General features: G+C 48.4%; 1 long non-coding RNA gene across 1 annotated transcript; it reads left to right on the forward strand.

Moving 5' to 3' along the window:
- Positions 1-1,909: 1,909 nt before the first annotated feature.
- On the forward strand, positions 1,910-24,909 carry LOC137628447 (uncharacterized). The gene is made up of 2 exons (XR_011041371.1): positions 1,910-1,987; positions 24,569-24,909. It is a non-coding gene; the product is annotated as an uncharacterized lncRNA (long non-coding RNA).
- The last annotated feature ends 774 nt before the right edge of the window (positions 24,910-25,683 follow it).

Genomic DNA, 25,683 nt, shown 5'->3' on the forward strand with positions numbered 1-25,683 from the left:
CATTACGCCAGGCCTCCGATTGCCACCTGTCTTGGAAGACGGCTTTCCTACTCGCTTTGGCTTCGGCCAAGAGGGTTAGTGAACTTCATGGTCTCTCATACGACATCGCCCATTCAAGGGGATGGGGGGAAGTAACGTTCAGGTTCGTCCCCGAGTTTGTTGCCAAGACTCAGAATCCTGGAGTGCCGGATCCTCGCTTCGACTCTTTCAGGATCGCGAGTCTCCGTTCTGTAACAAGCGACCCAGACCAGCTGCTACTATGTCCAGTGAGGTGTCTGAGGCACTACTTGAAGAGAACGGCTGCAGTCCGTCCTCAAGTGCGAGCTTTGTTTGTGAACACAGGCAGGACTAAGAGGAGGGTCACCAGGAACACCATCTCAGCTTGGATTCGAAGGGTTATCCACCATGTCTTGAATCCGGACCCTCCTCCGTCACGTCGCCCTCGGGCACACGATGTCAGGCGTATTGCTACATCCCTGGCCTTCAAGAGAAACTTCTCTGTGACGCAGGTACTTCAAGCTGGGGTCTGGAAGCGTCAGACGACCTTCACAGCCCACTACCTGCAAGACGTGACCCACAGGAGCCTCGATACGTTTTCTATCGGCCCTGTGGTGGCTGCACAACAGCTGGTCTAACCTCAGGCTCCTTTTTGGACAAGCAGCAGTAGGTTGAGGGCGTTGTTACCCGGTCTTAGTCTGCGTGAATGAAAGAGTATGTCTGACCCTTACTTCTTTCTTCATTCTCCCCTCTCTTGGGGAAGCAGCATCCTGGTCCTCGCATAGCTGACCTCGACCTCTGCAGGTAACCCATGCTTCTTTGTGCTCCTAGTATTAAGCTTAATACTGTTGCGTCTCCCATACCCTGACGAGGTGGTATTGGGAACATCCTATCCTAGAATTCCTATCTGAAGGTCTCAAGGTCAACTTCATAGGACGAGTCACACTCTCCTCCACACACTGCTTATGTAGGCCACTCGTTCCTAGCGATGCTAAGAACTTGTGAGGTACAGGGGCTCCTTTTCTCTAGTGCTGCTCACTGAGGGATTGAGCCCCCGGGCAAGCCGAAGTCAGTAAGGCTGGGGACTTTCCACCCTTCCTAAGGGGTAAGTCACCCAATGTAAATAGCGTGGTTTGTATTTCGGTTACGGAACAAATGACAAATTCGAAGATAATTTGTATTTTTCCGAACCATACAAACCTTAGCTATTTACACATATGTGCCCGCCATCCCTGACCCCCAAGTCAAGTCCTACCTCTAAGTGAAGTGAAGCAAGTCACCAGTGTGTGGGGGGGGAGGGGTAGCAAGCTACCCTTCCCCTAACCCCCGCTAACTAGCGCGGGGGTAATTAACCCTCGTTAAAACTATTGGCTCGTCATTTCAGCTGCGCTAAAAGGTAAACCCAATGTAAATAGCTAAGGTTTGTATGGTTAGGAAAAATACAAATTATCTTTGAATTTGTCATTTTTCCCTAACTAATACAAACCTGGAGCTATTTATATAAATTTGCCCGCCATCACCTGTCCCCCAGTAAGTCCTGCCCGCAAGCAAAAAGTAACGTAGTTCACTGAACTGTGAGTAGATTTAGGTTGCTGGGTAGCCCCCAGCCACCTCCCCTACCTACCCACTTTAGTGGTTAGGTGGGGTTGCCACCTCGCATTTAAAATGTAATAGCTGCCTTCCAGGTGCACTAGAAGAAATATCCTATAAATAGATCTAGGTTTGTATTAGTTAGGGAAAAATACAAATTATCTCCGAATTTGTCATTGTAGTGAAGCAGTTTACAGTGTATGTACAGTAAGTATCCCATAGACAGATGAACATTACATGCATTGTATAAGTCAAGAGTTGTCTACCATGTTCATCTCAATTCCAATGTGATAACAAAAACTGTTTTTCCATATCTTTTTAGGTAAACTGTAGACAAAAATGGAGAAGCCTGAAAAACCAGAAGCACCTAAAGCAGTAGCCATGGTGTACGTGTGCGGAGGTGAGTTTCAAGTTGTAAGAAATCCATTGTTTCACCTGAATTGTTTGATTATAATCTTCCTTTGTTCCTACACAAATACAAACCCTTTTCTCTGTACTATGGATAGGTTTTCAGTGTAGCTGGATTCTAGCTATAAGCTTTTATGTGAGGCGTCAACAACCCTCCACTAGTTAGTGAAGGTAGACCAGTTCACACGCCCGCCGAGTGTATTACGTTGCTTTCTGTTTTTGGCTCAGTAGAGTGAAGACATGCTTTCTCGCTCTACCATTGATGTAAATTAATACTCTTACCTTGGCATAAAGTAAACTGTCTTTCTCTCTTACTGGTGTTTCTAGTTTGACTAGATGTTCATGTCCATTGAGGAGACGGATCCTCACTGCCTTTGCAGACGACACTCCTGCACGCAGGCTTCTCCTTGCGACAAGTGTTGGGAGTAGCCATCCTCCCAGTGGGAGCAGTACGGTAGGCAACGGAAGAAGTTGAAAAGGGATTCTTCTTCCTCAAAGTCGAAGTCCCAACTTCTTTATCTGGCGCCTTGTGCCATCCCCTCTGCTTTTTCTCGGTCAGCTTCCTCCGGAGGCCGATCAAGTAAGAGCGATGACCAATTAACCCACGTACGACCTTTGTTCCTGGGGGACCTCCCCCTCCACCCATGCGGGGTCTTTCTTAACGATTATACATCATTTGTGGCCTTCCTTGAGGCTTTATGGTTCTTCCACTAAGGTACAGCTTGTGGAAGTGTTGAAGCTTGGGGCAATGAAGGAACGTACAACTTACTTCCCCCATCGAGCTGCTGGAGGGGTGTCCCTTCCAGTTGGTCTGGTGCCCGCCAGCTGATTCTTCTTCCACAATTCCTTGCCCATTTGAGAAATTGCAGGCTGGTTCTCTTTGGAGTTCCAGCCTAGCACATTCATCCCCTGCATTGAGTGCGCACACTGAGTTCACTCAGCAGGAGCATCCTAACGATCCTCCACCCTACTAGCCCAATCGTTTCTCTCCCCAGCTCGAGAGGATAGCCTTATTTGAACAGCCACCTTCTCAAGGTCCTTGTAAGCGAGATGGCGAATCTTCCTGTTCTCGTTCCAGCACTTCAGAGCATCCTGATGATCGTGTCCACCTCACTGTGCACTTAGACACAACAACCCTCTATGAGTCTTACGAGTGCAAAACCCTTAGGGGTTCCATGTTCATGGGCCATTTTGCGTTGCCTTAGCTCGCAACTCACCTGACCCTAGTTTAGGATTGAAACTGCTCACTTTGCTCGTTATTTCCTTTCTTGATGAGGGTCTGGCTTTTTTCCCTGCATGCGCTTAAATGTAGGTGCATGGGCATGGTCATCTATACACTTCCTGGAAGAATCTTTTTCTCACTATAAGCGCGCATAAGTACGTTCCTCGCCCAGACCTCTTTTGGCTGCTCCCTCATTCGGATGGACACTCCATGGTTCTTGGAGCTCATCAAGGCTCTAAAGCAGACTGCTATCGGTTCTGCTCCAGCCTGGTCACCATGGAATTATGAATACATAACCATACTCTTCTCGGTGTTAGGTTCTCCTGAAGGTTCGTGCTCACCTTTGAATCCCAGGCGGAGAAGTACTGCACCCAGGCTTCCCCCTTCTCATCCTCTGGTCTCTCGCCCACCTTTGCCTCCTGGTCACTCGTCTAAATACCCATGGCACCTTGCCTCAAAGGCATCCCACAACCAACCTGATCCCCTGTGAGAGGAACTGGGTATTATCCTAATTATAGTGGCCGTACCATGGAGGAGACACACTAGTGACGCCTCCCCCGGGAGACACTTTTCCCCCGAAGATTAGTAGAGGGTCGAGATTTCCTTTACTTATAACCACCGCTCATCACCAGTCAAGTTAGTTCATACCGCAACAGTCATGCTGCCCCAAAGACTGTTGCTACTCTAGTGGAGTCTCCACAAGACTCACAGCCAGCAGTGTCTTCTCCAAAGGAGACAGTCAGTCTTTTATCTTCTTTCTCAGCCGATTCTCAGGAGGGAAAAGATGCGAAAACTTGCGGCCGACCCAGAGCTCGATTTCGGCCTTGCTCCTCTTCGCTGACGACGACAAACTCCTTCATTCTGCGATGGAAGCAGAGGGAGTGCAAAGTCTGAATCTTGTTCCTGTGCCTCTCGGATGACACCTTTCCCGTTCGAGGGTGTAAGGAGTGCAAAGTCGGAAGCTTGTTCCTGTTCCTGTGGAAGTTGCTGCTCCTGCTCCATCACCTATTTCCTAGCCCGCACCTGCGGTAGTTCCTGATTATCATGCTTACGATGCCGCTCTCCCTCATTCTGAGCTTGCTCAGCCAGCAGAGGAAGGGCAAAGTCTGAAGCTTGTTCTTGCTATTCATGGTGGACACCTTTCCCGTAAGCTGGTTCGGTCCTCCCAGGAGTAGTCTTTGCCACACAGGATTAAGAGAGAGGGTTGTGGAGCATGAAGATGTTACTCGCCCCCTGCGAATTTGATGCGCTCCAGCCTCTCCTCATCGTGTTCTTGTTGCTGAGTCGAGGAGTGCTCGCCGTTCTCCCTGGGAATCCAGACCATCATTGTCAGAGCTCAGTTCTGCACCTTTCCACCCTCGTCTCCACAATCCAGGGAAATCTCCACGTTCAAGATCCAGGAGTTCTTCACTGCGTGAACCAGCCCCAGCTCGCCATCAGTCTCCTGCTTGCCAGTGGATCCCAGCGCGCACTCAGGCAACGCATGACCCAGCTGTTCACCATTGCCTGCCAGAACGAGACCAACCCCCTGCTTGTGCGCGATTATCGGCATACGACTCATCGCCATCTCATCGCTATGCGCCCCGTGATTCTCACGATCTCGGCTACCTGATCACAGCCCTGATGAAGCTCGTGATCTCCCATCAGGTTACGACCGCCCATCAGCTTGCAATCTCCCGTCAGCTCGTGATCACCCGTCAGCTCACTTCCAAGTTTTAGAGTTCCAGCAACCGCTCCCAATGCCTGGCGATTTCTCTTCTCGTAATCTCCCTTCTGTTCTCTACCACACTTCAGGACTAACGATGATAGAGCACTGACCTGCTCATGACCGGTCTCGAGCTTCCATCCGAGTTTCCAACTTGCCTGCAGGCATGCTCATAATTACTCCTAGAATAGCGGCACTATTCAGTTTCACAGCACTGCTTAGCTCGCAACTTTCCTTCCCAAGGTAAAGTTGTCCTCCTCCTTTGCTCCTTTGACAATCAGTAGTCTTCCCGCTTGGGGGGTAGAATCGCCAACAACCAGTGATGAGTCTCGGAGGGCATGAATTTGGGGTGGTCATTACCAACTTCATTCGACGGGGAGCTTCTTTGGCGAGGATCGTAGAGCGCTACCGGCCAGGACCCTCACTGCAGGTGTGGGCTTTGCTCTTCCCAGCGAGACTCCCCCTCTTCTCTACTCGTTATCCTCAACAGTGCTCAAGCACTATTGCTTTTTGAGTCTCCTAATGAGTTTCCTCATTTAGACGACATGTGAGAGACTATTTAGTTCAGAGCAAGAGCAAGCTCTACCTCATCAACGCTAGCATTTATATGGTAGCACCAGGTGTTGGCTACTTTGATGTGCTGTTAACAGTGTCAGCACGCACATCTTTCAATGGTTTTTTCAGGTCGCGCTGCTTTGGAAGCTCTTACCAAGTCGCAGGTAAGAGTTTAGTACTCAATCTTCTTAGAACCTAACCCAGCATTTGCCAGTGGTTGTAGGGGTACAGTACTCTTGTCACTTTTGGTGCTTAATACCTCACTCGCCACACGGAACTTGCTGGTTTCCACATAGGTAGAGTTGGAATGGATTCCCAATACATACATCTTTTTAGAACTACTGTACTTCATATGAGCTTCAGCTTTCGATACGACGAGGGGTCAGACAGTCGTTTAAAAAGCCTGCGCATGTGGTTTTGCAAGCTTCTTCATCAGCTCACCGGTTCTCGTCAGCGTTTACGAACGTTCATCGTATCACTACTATTACTACTACCACTTATAGTGGGCTGACTTGCTGTAGGTGTTTATGATAAGTTGCTTCCTCTGCTCCCTATCTCTAACTTTGTTTTTGGGTCACTTGTTTTGGTATATGGTTACCTTGCAAGTTGACTTCTTCATAATCGCATGACAAGATCTACATTACTCGCGCATGAGCTCTCACCCATACGTTACTGGACCTCATCAGGAAGGTGGAGCATATGTCTACACAGTAATTTCTGCAATAGAGGTTTTCCGATTACTTGTTCCTGCCGCCTTCCCATGTGATTCAGAACAATACTCGTGAAACAATTCTTTGGTATTATTTTCTCCTTCTCTCCACAAGTTACAGAACTCTTCGGATCCCTTACACGGTTTCAGGTTCTGATTCCTTTCGACCTCCTCCTCGCCCCATCACGCCTGCATAGGATGACAGTCTTGTAAGATAACTCCTTTAGGTTATTCTTTTTCATCCCCAATATTTCCTGGGGATTGAGTCTTCTCATGCTTACTTTTACAAACTATAGCAAACATAGATTCGAGGGATCCTTTCCTCTTTACACCTTGTCATCATGCCACCATTGGCCAAGACTCCCTCAGGACCTGTGCAAAGCAATTTCGACTCTCCATCTCAGGGTTCTCCTTCGCGATGGCTAAATACGGCCAGCCCAGAGCATGACCTTGGTCTTTTTCGTCAGCTCACTGACAGCGATACTCTCCCTCAACCTGAGTTAGCTCAGGCAGTGGAGGGAATGCGAAGTCTGAAGTGTCAGCCATTTGCATCCACGAGTTAGGTTTACCTTTAAGGAACTACGATTCCTCTCCTACGAGTTAGGAATACTCATCGCTTCTTCAATCCTGCCTCATCCAATCAGTGGGACCCTTTTGGTCCCTGTAGCGAATCCTAAGGTTGAAACGCACAGGGCTTTACGCCAAACTCCCGCGGGCTATTGAGGATCGACACTCACAAGACTCCGCTCATTAACTGGTGATCCAAGTTGAACCAAGAGTTTTTTTCCTGAAAGGGCTTTTCTCCTTCAGGGGCTTACACTAACAAGTGTTGCACGCGAACCCCACCCTGTGACCGAGGTTGACTACGGGGGCAAAATATCCGCAGTTCGGCCCCAAAGACATACACGACATCACAGACCCATCCACCTGTGCAGATGCTGTAGTGGTTTGTGAACTGTGGCCAGACATAGCACGCAGAGAGCCCAGTGTCCGAATGGTGACCACACCCCAACTTCTCACTACACAAAGAACATGGTGGAATACCCAGAGATGTAGGCAAAAGGTGTACAGTTAAGAAGGAACGGGGCACTGGGCACCACTAGTTGATTTTATACTGTTCAAGGGGACCCAGCTAGAACCTCAGAACTTGCCAAATTTGCTATCTTGAGTATTCCGGCTCTCTTCCAGCTGTACTCTGTATTGAGTCCTAAATAAAGAGGAGCAGTATGCTTTCTAGGTAAGATGTTTCTTTATTTTAAGTTAATTGAACATGAGAGGAAATTGAATATACACGCTGGAACGTGGGACCGCTTATGTAAAGGAATGATTGAACAAAAATGAAAAACTTTATTTCAAATTATAAAGAAGAAAGGTACAATGATGAGAAAATGCAGGTCTACAATATTGAATGAGACGACCAACAATAACTAGCCAAGAAAAAATAAATATTTGCCAGAAACAATCCCACTCACATGTTGGGCACCCCCATATCAATAAAACTACTGGTCTCCCAATCGGCGATAAATTTAAAGATAACTTTTATTAACCAATACTAGCTTCTGGATAGTACTATAATGAAGTTACAAATGGTTATCCTATAATAGAATATACAATGTGGATGGTTCTGTATGGAGCTTTTAACAGGTCTGCAGACCTAAGAACAGTGAACAGAATTTAAACCTTTAGGGATTATTATTATTACTTGCTAAGCTACAACCCTAGTTGGAAAAGCAAGATACTATAAACCCAGGAGCTCCAACATAGCTCAGTGAGGAAAGGACACAAGGAAAAATGAAATATTTTAAAAACAGTAACATTCAAATAAATATTTCCTATATAAACTATAAAAACTTTAACAAAACAAGAGGAAGAGAATTAAAATAGAATAGTGCCCAAGTGTAACCTCAAGCAAGAGGTCTCTTACCCAAGATAGTGGAAGACCATGGTACAGAGGCTTTGGGACTACTCTAGACTAGAGAACAAAGGTTTGATTTTAGAGTGTCCTTCTAGAAGAGCCAGTTACCATAGCTAAAGAGTCTTTTGTACCCTTACAAGAGGAAATTGGCCACTGGGTGAAAAAGAATCTTTTGGTAATGTCAGTGTTATTATTATTATTACTTGCTAAGCTACAACCCAAGTTGGAAAAGCAAGATGCTATAAGCCCAGGGGCTCCGACAGAGAAAATAACCCAGTGAGGAAAGGAAACAAGGAAATAATAAAATATTTTAGGAATAGTAACAACATTAAGATAAATATCCCCTCAGGTGTATGAGGATAGAGGTGAATATGTAGAGAATAGGCCAGGTTATTCGGTGTGTGTGTGTGTGTGGACAAAGGGGAAATGAATCGTAACCAGAGAAAAACATCCAATGTAGTACTGTCTGACCCAGTCAAGGGACTCCACAACTGTCTAGCAGTATTTTCTTAACGGGTGGCTGGTGCTACACAGTTGCTACACAGGAGCAGATGTGCTCAGAAACTACTTGAGTCAGGTCTAACAAGGACGTTAAGTTTGTTACATAGATTTTCCACTGTAAAAAACTCAAATCATCTTATCACAACCTTGAATTTTCAATATTAAACTTACCCGATAATCATGTAGCTGTCAACTCCGTTGCCCGACAGAAATCTAAGGAGGGATACGCCAGCTATCACAATACTAGAAGGGGGTGTACTAACAGCGCCACCTGTGGCCAGGTACTCAAGTACTTCTTGTTGACACCTCCTCAATTATTCCTCTGTCGTGCCTCCGGCTAGACGTTCTGGGATACGCTCATGGTCTTCGAGTTTATTCTCGCTTATTTGGTGATGTATTCTCTTTGATTTACGGCTGTCGCATTACTGGAAACCTTCTGATATTAGCTAGATAGCTTTTATTTAATTCAGTTTAACGGTTAACGAATTTTTGCTTGTTTTTTGGATCTCCCTTTGACTTCTCTTGAAAACAAAATGTCTGACATTTCGCAAGCCCCCTCCCATAGACGTTGTAGGTCTTGCAATAGACGTATTCCGAAGGTCTCGGTAGATCCTCACACCGCTTGTTCTGACTGTAGGGACATACCCTGTCAGTTAGAAAATCGATGTGAGGAATGCGCCGGTCTTTCGGAATTGGATTTTGTCCGACTTTTAAAGTATTCTTCTAAGTTAGAGAGAATTAGAGCTAGGAGGAGTTCTTCTCACTCTTCTTTATTTTCCTCATCTCATGATCCTCTTCCTGATCCTACCCCTGTAGTGGCTACCCCCGAACCTACTGTGTGCCCTCCGCCTGATATGTCAGTGGTTTTACGTGCTATTCAGGCTTTAGGCGATAAGGTAGAGTCAGTGGTAAGTGACCATAAGTCTCTGATGGCCGAAGTGAAAGAGTTGAAGGCCAAGAGTGCAGTGGGTGAAGTTAGTGCCAGTGCTGTGACGAGTGCTAGTGTCGGTGCAGTGCCTTGTACTAGTGTTAGTGCCAGTGTGGTGCGTGGGGATTTTTCTGTGCGAGCCAGTCGTTCTCCCAGTCCGGGACCTCTTGCAAGCTCCCAAGCCCAGGGGAGAAGCAATGTCGAAGGGCATAAGGGTTCGGCAGGCCTTGTTAGGCGCACAGAATCATCCTCAGTGGTTGCGGGCGTGTCTACCACAGACCGTCACTCCCACTTGCAGACGATTGAGCCCGTCTTCCGCTCGTCCGCTGATCTTCCCTCGGGGAAGAAACGTTGGTCTCAGGTCTCTAGACCGCTTAAACGCAGAGTCCAACCCTCGAGTGCTCAGCCAGGTTGCAGTCGTTGGCTCAGCTCTGACTCGCCTCAGTCTTCTAGCGAGTGTACTCCGCCCAAGAGGAGTAAGGTACAACAGAGCTGCACCGGTGGTGCAACCACTGTTATGGCTTTGCCTCAGTCTGCTACTGTCTCTGCTGATCCCAAGTGGTCTATGCTTCAGTCCATGCAAGCTCAGCTTTCAGACCTGATGCGTGAGTGTCGTGCTGAGAGTGCTGTACCTCCTGCACCTGTGGTACACCTTTCTCCTGCACCGGTTCAGCCTGTGCTGCACCCGCCTGCACCGGTGGTGCACCAACCTCCTGCACCCGTTCAGCCTGTGCTGCACCCGCCTGCACCAGTGGTGCACCTACCTCCTGCACCGGTTCAGCCTGTGCTGCACCCGCCTGCACCGGTGGTGCACCAACCTCCTGCACCCGTTCAGCCTTTGCTGCACCCGCCTGCACCGGTGGTGCACCAACCTCCTGCACCGGTTCAGCCTGTGCTGCACCCGCCTGCACTCGCTGCACCCAGTCGCAGCTCCATCTGCCAGGCGTACGATGTTGTACCAGTGAGTCAGTCTGCTCAGCTGCTGCACCGAGCTCTACCCGTGCACCCTGATCCTGCTCCTCAGACATCTCTGCTTGCGGGAACTTTACCTTGTTCTACACAGCCTCGATCTATTCACGCTACACTTATACCACAGGAACAGGAACTTGCTGCACCTCCTCCTTCCACCTCTGTTGTTGTTCCTGCTCGTTCTGACTCTGCGGTTCAGCATTCGTTTCCGATCCCGTCGCCTCATTCTGGGGTTGAGATTTCGGATGATGAGGAAGCTCACCTTGATCCCTCTTCGGACGTGGACGAATCCAGACCCTCTCCACAGTCTCTTGATTTTCGCAAGGTCTTGGTTCTTCTCAGGGAGGTTTATCCAGACCATTTTGTCTCAGCTATACCCCGCTCTCCACCATCTGAGTTTTCGCTGGGAGTGCAACAAGCTCAGTCTTCCTATACCAAGCTTGTCTTAGCTAGATCCTCCAAGAGGGCTTTTAGGATCTTAGGGGAATGGCTGCAGTCTAAGCAACTTCTTGGCAAGACTTCCTTCATGTTCCCTCCAACGAAGCTCACTTCGAAAGCGAGCGTTTGGTATGCCACAGGGGAAGCACCAGGCTTGGGAATACCTGCCTCTGCCCAGGCTGACTTCTCAAGTCTGGTAGACTCGCCTCGAAGATCTGCTATGAGACGCTCAAAAGTGTGTTGGACCTTCTCGGACTTGGATCACTTGCTTAAAGGAGTGTTTAGAGCTTTTGAAATGTTTAATTTTCTCGACTGGTGCCTGGGGGCCCTCAGCAAGAAAACCTCCCATACGGACAAAGATTCTGCCATGCTGTTAATGTCCTGTATGGATAAGGCCATCAGAGATGGATCGGGCGAGCTAGCGTCCTTGTTTGTATCAGGGGTTTTGAAGAAAAGGGAACAGCTGTGTTCTTTCCTTTCTGCCAGCATTACCCCTTGCCAACGTTCACAACTTCTGTTTGCTCCTCTTTCGAAGTTTATTTTTCCCGAAGAGCTCATTAAAGATTTGTCGGCTGCTTTGATACAGAAGGACACGCACGATCTTGTAGCTTCTTCGGCTCGTAAGTCTAAGGCTACCACCTCAGCCCCTAAGACTTACCGCCCCCCAGTGGCTGATACCCCTGCGACTAGATTCATACCGCCCTTTCGTGGTAGAGCCCCCAGCCGAGGAAGCTCCCGTCCAGACTCTTACAGAGGCAAGTCCAGGAAAGGATCCAAGCCATCCAAAGGAAAACACTGACTCTCCGATTCTCCAGACGACAGTAGGAGCCAGACTCAAGACCTTCTGGCGAGCTTGGGAGATGAGAGGTGCAGACGCACAGTCTGTCAGTTGGCTGAGGTTCGGTTACAGGATTCCATTCTTCCTTCAACCACCTCTGACCACTTCGCCCATCAACCTCTCTCCCAACTACAAAGAGGAGGACAAGAGGCTAGCTTTGCACCAGGAGGTGTCGCTTCTTGTGCAGAAGAAGGCTGTGGTTGTAGTCCGGGACCATCAATCCCCGGGCTTCTACAACCGCCTCTTTCTTGTGGCCAAGAAGACAGGAGGTTGGAGACCTGTGCTGGACGTCAGCGCTCTCAACGAGTATGTCACCAAGCTGACGTTCACGATGGAGACAACCAAGTCGGTCTTGGCAGCGGTCAGACAGGAGGACTGGATGGTCTCATTGGACTTGAAAGATGCTTATTTTCACGTTCCGATTCATCCAGACTCCCAACCTTTCCTAAGATTCGTTTTCGGAAAGGTCGTCTACCAATTCCAAGCCCTGTGTTTTGGCCTAAGCACAGCTCCTATGGTCTTTACCCTTCTGATGAGGAATGTAGCCAAATTCCTTCACTTGTCAAACATCAGAGCCTCCCTCTACCTAGACGACTGGCTGTTGAGAGCCTCCTCGAGTCGTCGTTGTCTGGAGAATCTTCATTGGACTTTAGACCTTATCAGAGACCTGGGTCTATTAGTCAATTTGGAAAAATCTCAACTCATTCCCTCACAATCCATCGTGTATCTGGGAATGGAAATTCAGAGTCAGAGTTTTCGGGCTTTTCCATCGGCACCCAGGATAAGCCAAGCCCTAGAGTGCATCATGAGCATGCTGAAGAGGAACAGTTGCTCAGTGAGGCAGTGGATGAGTCTCACAGGGACTCTCTCGTCCCTAGCCCTGTTTGTCGAGCTGGGCAGACTCCACCTCCGCCCTCTTCAATTCCACCTTGCAGCTCATTGGGACAAGAGTTCTACCCTGGAAGCAATCTCTATCCCTATCAACCAAGAGATGAAGACCACTCTCCTGTGGTGGAAGCACAACCTCCTTCTCAAGGAGGGTCTATCATTGGCCATCCAGACCCCCCAACTTCATCTCTTCTCAGATGCATCGGACTCGGGCTGGGGTGCAACCTTGGACGGAAAGGAATGCTCCGGAATGTGGAACGAGGAACAACGTTCTCTCCACATCAACTGCAAGGAACTGCTGGCAGTTCATCTAGCCCTGTTGAACTTCAAGTCCCTCCTGCTAGGCAAAGTGGTGGAGGTGAACTCGGACAACACCACAGCCTTGGCTTACATCTCCAAGCAGGGGGGGACCCATTCGAGGAGCCTTTACGAGATCGCAAGGGACCTCCTCATTTGGTCAAGAAGTCTAAACCTCTCTCTAGTCACGAGGTTCATCCAGGGCAATATGAACGTGTCAGCAGATCGTCTGAGCAGAAGGAATCAGGTCATTCCCACGGAATGGACCCTCCACAAGAGTGTGTGCAACAGACTTTGGACCTTGTGGGGTCAACCTACCATAGATCTGTTTGCCACCTCCATGACCAAGAGACTTCCTCTGTTTTGTTCTCCTGTTCCAGACCCTGCAGCAGTTCATGTGGATGCTTTTCTACTGAACTGGTCCCATCTCGACCTGTACGCATTCCCTCCGTTCAAGATAATCAACAAGGTTCTGCAGAAATTCGTCTCGCACGAAGGGACACGGCTGACGCTGGTTGCTCCCCTTTGGCCTGCAAGAGAATGGTTCACAGAGGTACTACAATGGCTAGTAGACTTCCCCAGGACTCTACCTCTAAGAGTGGACCTTCTACGTCAACCTCACGTAGACAGGTTACATCCAAACCTCCACGCTCTTCAACTGACTGCCTTCAGACTGTCGAAAGATTCGCTAGAGCTCGAGGCTTTTCGAAGGAGGCAGCCAGGGCTATTGCCAGAGCAAGAAGGGTTTCCACTCGTAGGGTCTACCAGTCTAAGTGGGAGGTCTTCCGAAGCTGGTGTAGAGCCAATTCAATATCCTCTACCAATACCTCTGTGACCCAAATAGCTGACTTCCTGCTTCATCTTAGGAATGAGAGATCCCTTTCAGCTCCTACGATTAAGGGATATAGGAGTATGTTGGCCTCAGTTCTCCGCCATAGAGGTTTGGACCTGTCTTCCAACAAGGACCTTCAAGACATTCTTAAGTCTTTTGAGACGTCTAAAGATCGTCGTCTTTCCACTCCAGGCTGGAATTTAGACGTAGTCTTAAGGTTCCTTATGACATCTAGGTTCGAACCTCTCCAGTCAGCTTCATTCAAGGACCTTACCCTCAAGACTCTTTTTCTCGTTTGCCTGGCAACAGCTAAGAGAGTCAGTGAGGTTCATGCCTTCAGCAAGAACATTGGTTTTACGACCGAGTCTGCTACATGTTCTTTCCAGCTTGGATTCCTAGCAAAGAACGAACTTCCTTCACGTCCTTGGCCTAGATCGTTCGAGATACCTAGCCTTTCCAACATGGTAGGTAACGAACTTGAGAGAGTTCTTTGCCCTGTCAGAGCTCTCAAATATTATCTCAAGAGGTCTAAACCTCTCCGAGGACAGTCAGAAGCCTTATGGTGTGCCATCAGGAAACCCTCGAGACCCATGTCCAAGAATGGGCTTTCGTATTATATAAGGCTTCTGATTAGAGAAGCACATTCTCACTTAAAGGAGGAAGACCTTGCATTGCTGAAGGTAAGGACCCACGAAGTAAGAGCCGTAGCTACTTCGATGGCCTTTAATAAAAACCGTTCTCTGCAGAGTGTAATGGATGCAACCTATTGGAGGAGCAAGTCAGTGTTTGCATCATTTTATCTGAAAGATGTCCAGTCTCTTTACGAGAACTGCTACACCCTGGGACCATTCGTAGCAGCGAGTGCAGTAGTAGGTGAGGGCTCAGCCACTACATTCCCTTAATCCCATAACCTTTTTAACTTTTCTCTTGAATTCTTTTTGTTGTTTTTATGGTTGTTACGGTAGGCTAAGAAGCCTTCCGCATCCTTTTGATTTGGCGGGTGGTCAATTCATTCTTGAGAAGCGCCTAGGTTAAAGGTTGTGTAGAGGTCCTTTAGTAGGGGTTGCAACCCTATATACTTTAGCACCTTGGGTTGATTCAGCCTCCAAGAGGAACGCTGCGCTCAGTAAGGAAGACGAACTTAAAAAAGAGGCAGAGTAACGGTTCAATTCGACTTCCTTACCAGGTACTTATTATTTCATTTGTTATTTGAGATAACTGTTATATGAAATTTGGGGATACTTGGCTATCCTTTAATCTTGTTCACTGGTTTTCACCCACCCCCCTGGGTGCGAATCAGCTACATGATTATCGGGTAAGTTTAATATTGAAAAATGTTATTTTCATTAGTAAAATAAATTTTTGAATATACTTACCCGATAATCATGATTTAATTGACCCTCCCTTCCTCCCCATAAAGAACCAGTGGGATCGAGGAATAATTGAGGAGGTGTCAACAAGAAGTACTTGAGTACCTGGCCACAGGTGGCGCTGTTAGTACACCCCCTTCTAGTATTGTGATAGCTGGCGTATCCCTCCTTAGATTTCTGTCGGGCAACGGAGTTGACAGCTACATGATTATCGGGTAAGTATATTCAAAAATTTATTTTACTAATGAAAATAACATGTCTTTATACAACACATCAATCATTAATGCACCCTTCACATGGCAACCCCTTGCAAGTCACTTCACAGATTTCATAAAATCTCTTCTGGATGATTTCTTTACACCATCACAAATACATTATCAGACGGAGTAATTTCAGGCTGCGTAGCTCTAATCTCCAAAAGGTTGCCCTTCATACTATAGGTTGACAGGCATGAATCGAACAGTTTCAGGTGATGCACATGCCTTAATTCCCAAGTTTGTGTTGGCTTTGGACAAAAGAAACATCGAACTCCATGATCTTTCCTACGATGTCTCCCATTCAAGGGGATGGGGGGAGGTAATGCTCGACTTCATCCCTGAGTTTTTCCTAAAGACTCAAAATCCAGTTGTTCTGTAACCGAAATACAAACCACGCTATTTACATTGGGTTTACCTTTTAGCGCAGCTGAAATGGCGAGCCATTAGAATTTAACGAGGGTGTATTACCCCCGCGCTAGTTAGCGGGGGGGTAGGGGAGTGGTAACTAGCTTCCCCTCCCCCCCCCCCTCACACACAGATGAATGCTCACTTTCACTTTTGGCTCGGACTGTGACAGACGTCTCTGTCTTGGTCCTCTCTTGGCAGCCATAGTTTGTTTTGTCTTTACTTAATCGCTTACTTTTCTTTTACTCAATATATATGTAAACATGTTTTCATGTTTGTATATATATTTGAGTATAGAAATCAGTAAGTTTCCTTTTCAGAGTTGTGTGTGTAGTGTACGATATCTACGTGGAGTCCTCGGCATTTAGGCCACCACGGCGTAATTTTATGGGTGGCGATCGAGTTTGACTTCGGTCTTTCTCTCTCTCTCTCTCTTGAGGTCGTTCACCCTTTTACTACATGTTACTACGCCCTTGTAGCTTCCTTTCCGTGTGGGGGGGTTGCTACGCCGTACGTTTGTCTCAATTAGTTTATGAATCTAATTGTAGTTGTTAATTTTTCAGCTCGTAGAACGATTCCTTTCGAGGTTTTCGTTCTTTCTTTAGTGTTCATTCATTTTTAAATTACATAATTACATAGTTTCATAATTATAATTGTTATAATTCTGTTTTGGTTACAGCTCTCCTTCCGAGTGTAAGTGGTTGTGAGGGCACTTGCCTGTTGTGTAATTCTTGTTTCCTTTCCCTCGGGATTCCTCTTCGGAGCCTTCCCGGGGGAATGAATGTGTACTAATGATTTTTGTTTTATTTTTTTACAGTTACCGATCTAGTTCGTTTCTGTAATATGGCAACGGTGTGAGCTGTCTTGTTGAGGCCTGGGGATTCGGCTGTTGCTGCCTCCCCCCTTGTATTTTCGTCAGGGGCGTGTCTCCTTCTACTGGAAGTACTCCCGTGACGACGGACAGCTCTCCAGTTCATTTTAGAACTCTTAGGAGGCTTGCCTCCTTGGGCGGGTAACTTTCCTTCCGAGGGAAGTTTTTCCTGTCCAGGCTTAAGTTTTTCCCCTTTTGGGGGGTTCTTCTCTTGCCTTTTTTTCGTGCGACTATGCTCTTGGTGCTGAGTGGTCACACCTGCTGTTTCGCTCAAGGGGCTGGGGAACTGCAGGAGCCCCTCTTCGGAGGATTGCTCCTTTTAGGTCACTGGTGACCAGTCTCTTCTACGAAGTGTTTCTCTTTCGTTCGCGAGAGAGTACACTCATAGAGACTCCTCTTCGGAGGATTCTTCTGCTGCTGTTGCTGTTGGCCTCCTTCGCCGTAAGTCCCACCGTCCGCCTCGTCGTAAGGGCCTCTCATCTCCCTATAAGGGTGCTAAGAGGCGCCTTTTTGAATCTCCGTTTGCAGCCTACAACTCCTTCTTCTTGATCTTCCGCCTTGGTGCAGATGGACAGCAGTCTGATCTCGTCTTCCGACGGGTAACGGTCTTCCCGACGGACAACGGTCTTCCAACGGACATCAGAATCCCAGCGGACAGGCAACGGTCTTCCGATGGACATCTGTCTCCCGACGGACAACGTTCCCTTCGGGGCAAAGGGTTGCCTCCCACGGGGGTTCTTCCCTTGCGTGTCAGGGTTCCCCTGCGCGCCCTTCTGCTGTGTTCTCTCCTGCTCCTGCTCAGTGTTAGCGCACAGACGCTCTCCTGCTCATCAGCGCTTCCTGATCGCTAGCGTTCTCCTTTCGCCAGCGCTCTCCTGTTCGTCAGCGCTCTCATGATGATCATCCCTGCTGTTCCTGTTGGTTCCTGTTACGCGCCCTGTGCGCCCACGTTTGCCCTCGCGATCTAGAACTTTGGTTCAGGTCTGGGTCAAGGACTCTTCTTCTATGCGCAGGCTTCCACGCGTTGCCTTCTGCTCGTCAGCGATCACCTGCTCGCCAGCGCGCACAGGCGATTTTAGTATCGCCTATTCAACAGCGTTCTACACGTCAGCGATCACCTGTCTCTCGGCGATCTCCGGATCGCCCGCGTGTGTTACAGCCGGCGCGCCAACGTTCTCCAACGCTTCTGAAGGAACATGGTTCGCCAGCTACTAGCTCGCCATCGCCCACCTGCGCATGCTGCTCGCCATCGCGCGATCGCGCACCTGCGGATGCTGCTCGCCATCGCGCGATCGCCCACCTGCGCATGCTGCTCGCCATCACTCGCCATCGCGCGATCACTCACCTGCGCATGCTGCTCGCCATCACTTGCCAACGCGTCGACATGCTACAACGCGCCATCGCCAACCTGGGCGTTAGCGCTCACCAGCTCACCACCGATCGCCTGTTGATCCATATCGCCAGCGGTCTTCCTCGCCCACGCGGCAGCGCGTTTCCTTGCCATCGCGCCAACGCTTGCGTTCGCCGCCTCGGACTCGCGCTCATTCACCTGCGCGACCGGCGCGCCCACACGCCCACGTGCCTGCACGTCTACGCTCATGCGCGCCCCGCGCGTGAACCAACAGTATTCCATCGCGCGAACCGACGGTGTTCCGTCGCGCGAACCAATGGTGTTCCATCGCTCGAACCTACAGTGTTTCTTCGCACGAACGTCGGATTAATTCTTGCAGTATCCATTGCTCGTCTATGCGTTATCGCTCGCCGACCACCAGCTCTCGCCCTTCCTACCACGCTCGCCCTCCTGCTGCGCTCCTTCGCTCACCTTCGTTTGCGTTCCTGCGTGACCGCGCATGGGCGCTTCCACGTTCGCCCACGCGCAAATCTTTGAATTACCATCGCGCGAGCTCCAGGGCGATTGCGACCACGATTCCCATTGGGGTTTTCGCAGCATGGCCAGCCTGGCGAGTTCTTCTGGAGCGTATTTCCAGAACAAGGCCTCACCCCGTAAACGCAGAGCATGACACTTGCAAGAATAGGAAGAAACTTCAGGGAGGTCTGAGCAACACTCCTCTTTCCAGAACCTGGGTTAGCCCTTCCCCGTCATTCCCTGGAAGGATTTTTGGCGGGGGGCTTTCCGTTCGAGATTTCTCCATCGGCCAAGGGGTGACTGCTTACCCCTTCCTCTGGGGGCTTACCAGGTCCTTTCCCTTCTCGGTTACGGCCCGAGGTTTGGTTCAAGGAAGCTACAGAAAGATCATGGGTACTTTCCTCCTCTCGGGCTCAGGCACCTTGGCCTTTCGTCGTTAAGTATCTAACTTGCGGACAAGCTCGATGTTGTACCATCTGGACACGCTGACTGAGGTCTTCCTTCGGGTGTCTCATCTGTGGAGGTCGACAACCTCAGACACCCTTCCATCCTTGAGAAGAGTTTGTTTGTGCCCAAGGACAGAGACTTAGACAGCGGCTGTGCGGAGGAAATCGACTTCCGTTTTCACTCCTCCAAGGCGCTTTCTTCCAGACTCTGCAGGGCTCCAGCGCCCTTTTCTTTCAACCACGTCGGCCTAAGTTATCGGCTACGACAACTGGGACAAGGTGTCCAATTGCAGTTTCCTCCTGTCAGGAACAGATGGCACGGGAGGCTCCCGGGGGGGCATAGTCCTAAAAGGAGCGGCAGAGTTCACGAACTCTAGGATTGCAGGTTTCTCGCTGGGAGGATGCTTAAGGTTACTCACCCGGATGACAGCTTCCCGATGCCCATTCCCGCACAATCTCTGTGATCAGCCAAGGATATCGCGCCTACCGTCTCTGTCAGCGAATTCAGTGTCTCTGAACCTCTATGCCATAGCGTCAGCAAGAGTTGCCCGGTTGGGCAGAATGATCCATACCTTAGGCGAAGGTCCTCCATAGGATCATCGACGGCTTCACCCCCGGCTTCTTCAGTCGATCCTTTCTTGTAAGGAAGGATCTGAGAGGGGAGTTCCGTAGTCGACCTCTCAGCCCTGATCAAGTTTGTCGAACAAACTTCGGCCAGCGTAGAACAGCAGAATCGATCAGACTGGTAACGAGGCGACAGGACTCCTTAAACCCTGGATCGGAAGGACGGGTATTTTCAGTTTCCATTCCATCCATCTTCCAGGGAGCTCGTCGAATTCAGCCTAGACTGCAAGTATTCCTGCTTATGATGCAGTGTGGCTATCCCGCCGTGGCATAGCAGGTTTTTTTCCCCAGAGAACTCTCCCTGCTTTCCTCATGGCCTCTCAGGTGCAGGCTTCCGCCTCCTCTGCTTTTTGGAGGGCTGGTCAACTCCGGTAGGCTCGGGTTCGACCTTCTTCAGCGCCGGGACAAGCTTCCGGATGCTTACCATGAGTGTGGGTTCATAGTATTTTGCTTGTAGCCTTCTCTTCTTCTGCCTCAACATCTGGAGTATCTGGCCACGATATTAAGTCAACGGCCTTACCACGTTGGAAACCCCGCTTCTCGTCCGTCCAGCGAGGTTAAGCAACGTCGGTACTTGGATGGTTGACCACCTGGGGACGCCAGATTCTGTTGCCACATCCTCCGAGCCTTCCTTTCAGTTGACTGTGGCAAGACTGAGGAGAGTCGCAATACCTGTTCTCAGTCAAGCAGAGCTTTCAGCCCTACCTTGGAACGTTTCCTAGTTCTCCTTTCCTCATTGACCCGTCTATAGTCCGAACGGTCGCCTCAGGATAAGTTCCATGTGGGGCGGTCCAAGTTCTGGTGGTTTCAGGCAACGTTTAACCGGACTTCCTGGCCCCTATGGGACCAGCGGAACTATTAGACCTGCAATGGGTGTTGACCTATGGAGCCTCTTGATGGTAGTGGATATTCTCGTCCTTTCCCCACATTCTTGATGCTGTTCTCGGACTTGTCAATGGAAAAGGGGGGGGGGCATGTTCCGGTCCAGGCCTATGGTCAAGACCTGAAGGATACCTCTCCATCATTCAGGCAGGCTTAGGGGCCGTAGTCTGGCCCCTCTACAGATCCTACAGCTCCTGCCGAGTCGCCCCGTGCGCGTCGACTTCATGATTCTGGCGTGTTCTAACCAGCAGTGGACGCATTTTCACACCTTCACATCTTGCAGTAGAGATACCGGGATGATTGAGATTCTCTCAATACCACCATCGGCTCTCTCATTCCAGGCAGGGGAATGTTCTCTCCGACTATCCGAGCAGAGCCTCGTAGAGAGAGTGTACCTGGGGGTCTTTGACCTTGAGTAACCAGCAAGTCCTGGTCTGGGGGACCTGATCGCGACAGCTTGGAACCTCAAGCTTCCGCTGTTCTTCCCCCCAGTCTCAGACCCCGAGACTCTGGCAAGATGCATTCCGGTGATGGTGGGACAACTTCGACGCCTGCGTCTTCCCTCCTTTTTGTCTGTGGACAATGGGTCTCAACAAGACCAGGTTGTCTGTCAACCTTTCAATGGGAGAGCTCCACTGGGACTATGCGCAGAACGGTTTCTGTACCTTCTGCTTCCCCTGACGGAACTCCCGGGAGAGCTTCTCCCACGGCGCAGACTACTCAAACAACCACACTGCGACATCTCTCCCGAACCGGGGCGTCGCATCGGCTTCATGCCTGGAGACACTACGCCTCCTCCTCAAGAAGTGACAACCCGCTACAGTCGCGGTACGGAGGTCGCGTCATCTGCGATAGTCATCCGCAGGGGTCTTCCAGGCAAAGTGAAGAGTCTTCGGTGGTTGGTGCCGTGGAAGATATACCTCTTCCCTTGAGGCCTCTTCTCCAGCAATAACGGTCTTATTGCCTTTCGGCGGGAGGAAACTCCTTTCCGCTCTCGGCAATGAAGCTTGTCGCTCAGCCTTTCCCTGACCTTCAGGCTTAAAGGAATAACTTTTTCCTTCCCGCTGGATCTTTCCTCGCTCATGTGAAGCTACGTTCGTCCCTGCCCTAGTCGGAGGAAGACCTCCAACTTGGAGCATGGCTCGGACTTTTAGTCCTTTAAGAGATCTTCTCAAGGCCCTTTACGACAGGCCTCGGATTGTATTCCGCCTTGGGTCTCCTGCTCTCTCTGGCCACGGCCAGTGTGTAAGCCATCTTCTTGGTCTCGTACGACTCCGCCCTTTCTAAGGAATGGGGGAAGGCAACATTCAGGTTCGCTCCTGAGTTGTTGGCTAGACTCAGAATCTGGGGGTCCCGGCCCTTCGGTCGAATTCCTTCAAGATTTCGAGTCTCCATTCTGTATCTGATGTCCCAAGACCTTCTCTTTCTTGCCAGTAAAGAAATCGAGAGGTTAGCTTTTGGAACAGCTGCAGTTTGTCCTCAGTTGCAGCCGATTTGGGAGCACAAGGAGGACACAGGGGAGAGTCACCAGTATACCTCTTCAGCCCGGACTCGAGGACATTCATCTCGACCTGTCTCCAGACCCTCCCCCGTCACGTCGCCCTACAGCACGATGTTGGATACATCGCAACGTCCCTCGCCTTCGAGTAATACTACTCTGTGACGCAGGTGCTACAAGCTGGAGTCTGGAAGCGTCTAATGACCTTCGCAGCCCGCTTCCTCCAGGGCGTGACCCACAGGAGTCTCGATACGTTTTCTATCGCTCTGTGGTGGCTACACAACAGCTGGTCTAACCTCAGGCTCCTTTTTGGACAGGTAGCAGAAGGTTGAGGGTATTGTTATCAGGTTTTAGTCTGCATGAACGAAAGAAGTATGTCTGGCCCTTATTTCTTTCTTCATCATCCCCTCTACGGGGAAGCAGCATCCTGGTCTCTGCATAGCTGACCTCGAACCTCTGCAGGTAAACCATGCTTCCTTGTGTTCCGAGTATTGAGTCAATACTGTCGCGTCCCCCATACCCTGACGAGGTGGTATTGGGAACGTCCTAACCCAGAGTTCCTTCTGGAACTCCAGGTCAACTGCCTAGGACGGGTCACACTTCTTCCTTCACACACAAGCTTATGTAGGCCACACGGTTCCTTGCGGAGCAAGGAACTTGTGAGGTGCAGGGACTCCTTTTCTCGAGTGCGACTCACTCGGATTCTGAGTCCCCGGGTAAAGCCAAAGCCAGTATGGCTGGGGACTTTCCACCCTACCTAATGGGTAAGTCACCCAATGTAAATAGCGTGGTTTGTATTTCGGTTACAGAACAAATGACAAATTCGAAGATAATTTGTATTTTACCTAACCATACAAACCTTAGCTATTTACACATATTTGCCCGCCAGCCCTGTCCCCCAAGACAAGTCCTACCTCTAAGTGAAAGTGAGCATTCATCTGTGTGTGAGGGGGGGGAGGGGTAGCTAGCTACCACTCTCCTAACCCCCCCCCCCCCCCCCCCCCCCCGCTAACTAGCACGAGGGTAATACACCCTCGTTAAATTCTAATGGCTCGCCATTTCAGCTGCGCTATAAGGTAAACCCAATGTAAATAGCTAAGGTTTGTATGGTTAGGAAAAATACAAATTATCTTCGAATTTGTCATATTAGCAGATCCTAGATTCGGGCCCTTCCAGATTGGGATTCTACTTAATGTAACTGATGATCCAGATCAACTGCTACTTTGTCCAGAGAGGAGTTTGAGGTGCTACCTCTAGAGAACCTCAGGAGCTCGCCCCCGAGTGTCAGTACAGAGAAAGTCCTGAGGAGGATCACCAAGAACACGATCTCTGCTTCGATTCGTAAGGACATAGACAGAGCGTTGAACCCTGATCCTTCTCCACAAACGAGACGACCCAACGCTCATGACTTGAGGGGCATCAGTATGTCCCTAGCATTTAAGAAAAACTACTCTGTGACACAGGTTTTACAAGCACGGGTGTCAAAGCATCGGACGACCTTCACCGCTGCCCACTACCTGCAAGACATGGCCCACAGGAACATGGAGATGTTCTCCAATGGGCCTGTGGTGGCTACACAACAAATGGATTAAACACCTTAGGGTTTTTGATGGACAAGGATCAGAGGGTGGAGGGCAGAGTTACTTTGGATTAAGTTTGGGATGAATGACAAGAATGACTGGCTTTTTCTTTCTTTCATCTTCCCCTCTCTGGGGGAACAGCACCTATGGTATGCTGCAAGCTGGCCTCCTCTGTCTGCAGGTACTAAAACTATTTCCCTTGTATAACCTGGTATGGAGATACAATACTGTACACTATATGCTTGTTGTATCCCCATAAACACACACACACACACACCCCGCACGCTAGGTGGGATTGGGTAATGTCTATGCTTGGTTCAAAGACTCCTACGTTTCTGAGAATTCCTACCCAGACTAGTCACACTTCTAGTATCACACAATCACATACATTGTTTAGGCCGCTAAAACGTGCTATTGCATGTAGGTTTTAGCAAGGTGTCAAGGTTTTCTTTCTTATACTTGAGTAGCACGAAAGTAATTTGTATTTTTCCTAACATTACAAACCTTGAGCACTTTATACAAATTTGGCCTGCCATCGTCTATCCCCCGGTAAGTCCCACCAGCAAGCAAAAATGACGATAGAACATAGGTGTGTGTGAGCAGGGTAGCTGGTACTACACTTCCCCCCTGCTAGCGGTAGGGTAGTTACACCTCACTAAATTTCTTATGGCTAATCTTCCAGCTTTACTGAAAGTATATTCCTTAATAAAGAGCTCAAGATTTGCATCCTTAGGAAAAATACAAATTACTTAAAAGTTTTAATCTTGCTTACTGTAGTAAATGATATAATATAATTTTGTTACAATATTTCTTTGTCTTATAATTTAATTGCATAATGTTCATCTAATTCAGCAGTATAATTCTGTATGTGTTTGTTTTGTCAGTTGTACAGTACTGTTTGTCTTTTGTTCATATAAACAACTAAGCTAAGCAGGTGAACGACGGTTGCTAATGGAATTGAACGGTTCATTTTCAGAATGCCACGCTGATAATGAGATGAGACCTCGAGACCCCGTGCGTTGCCGCAGCTGCGGGTATCGTATCCTATACAAGAAGAGAACTACCCGTTTGATTGTGTTTGACGCGAGATAGATCATTTGGAAGAATTCTTCTGCTACTTCAGCAGTTACTCCTGTAGATTAAGTCATATTGGAAGTTTCTTTGATCTAGAGTTTTCTTGAAATGATTACTGTATCAGTAATGTGCAGTGTATTACATAATGTTCATTAAACCCTTACTGTATTGGATAAGGTTTTCTTGATGGTCAAGAAGTTTTTTTTATTGGTTCTAAATAAACATTTCCTTAAAGAAGAGAAATCTGGTCTTTCTGTCACCAGGAAATGTGATATATTCCTTGAATATTAGAGAAAAGGTAGCTTTGCTCATCATGAGATATTTCTGGGTTTTTAACTTAGAAAGGGACTTCATAGTTTAATATAGATACATGTTTCAAGCTAACCTTTGAAGCAACTATTACACAGGCGTGAAAAGTATAGCAGTAATGTATTTACTAAAAGCTACAGTCGTGGCTTTAAATTATATATATATGGTAGACTCCTTTACAATGAGTTGTTCAAGATTTTGTGATAATGATTTAACCAGATTTGTTAAAAAAAAGTTCCGAAGGAGAATTTTAGTGTAAATCTTGGGCTACATTTAACAATTGGTATAGGCTAATGCAGATTCTGCTTATACAGTATACAATATATTCTTTTAACTTTTTCTCAAGATGCTATTCATTGTGGATTTATCATTAATATATGTAAGAATCTATTGAGAATTTTTTTCGTGTTAATCCAGTTGTGGTCACATATTGGTAATTTTGTTCTTGCCTTGCAAAAAAAATAGATTTACCATAACAGTAACATGAATGTTGTTTATGAGAGATGTAGCCCAGAATGCTCTTTTAACACATTCTTGTGATGTATTGTATTTGAAACACCTGTACAGGTATAGCATCATGTCTTAATCACTCTCTAAGTTGATGAATTCTTAGGAACTATCTTTTTTAGTCCAGAAGAGTACTCTTGCTTGAAGGTACACTCAAGCACACTATCTTATTTCTCTTCTTCTTGTTTTTTTAAGTTTTTA

The sequence above is a fragment of the Palaemon carinicauda genome, chromosome 36 (assembly GCF_036898095.1).
Source record: "Palaemon carinicauda isolate YSFRI2023 chromosome 36, ASM3689809v2, whole genome shotgun sequence".
NCBI classification, from domain to species: Eukaryota; Metazoa; Arthropoda; class Malacostraca; order Decapoda; family Palaemonidae; genus Palaemon; species Palaemon carinicauda.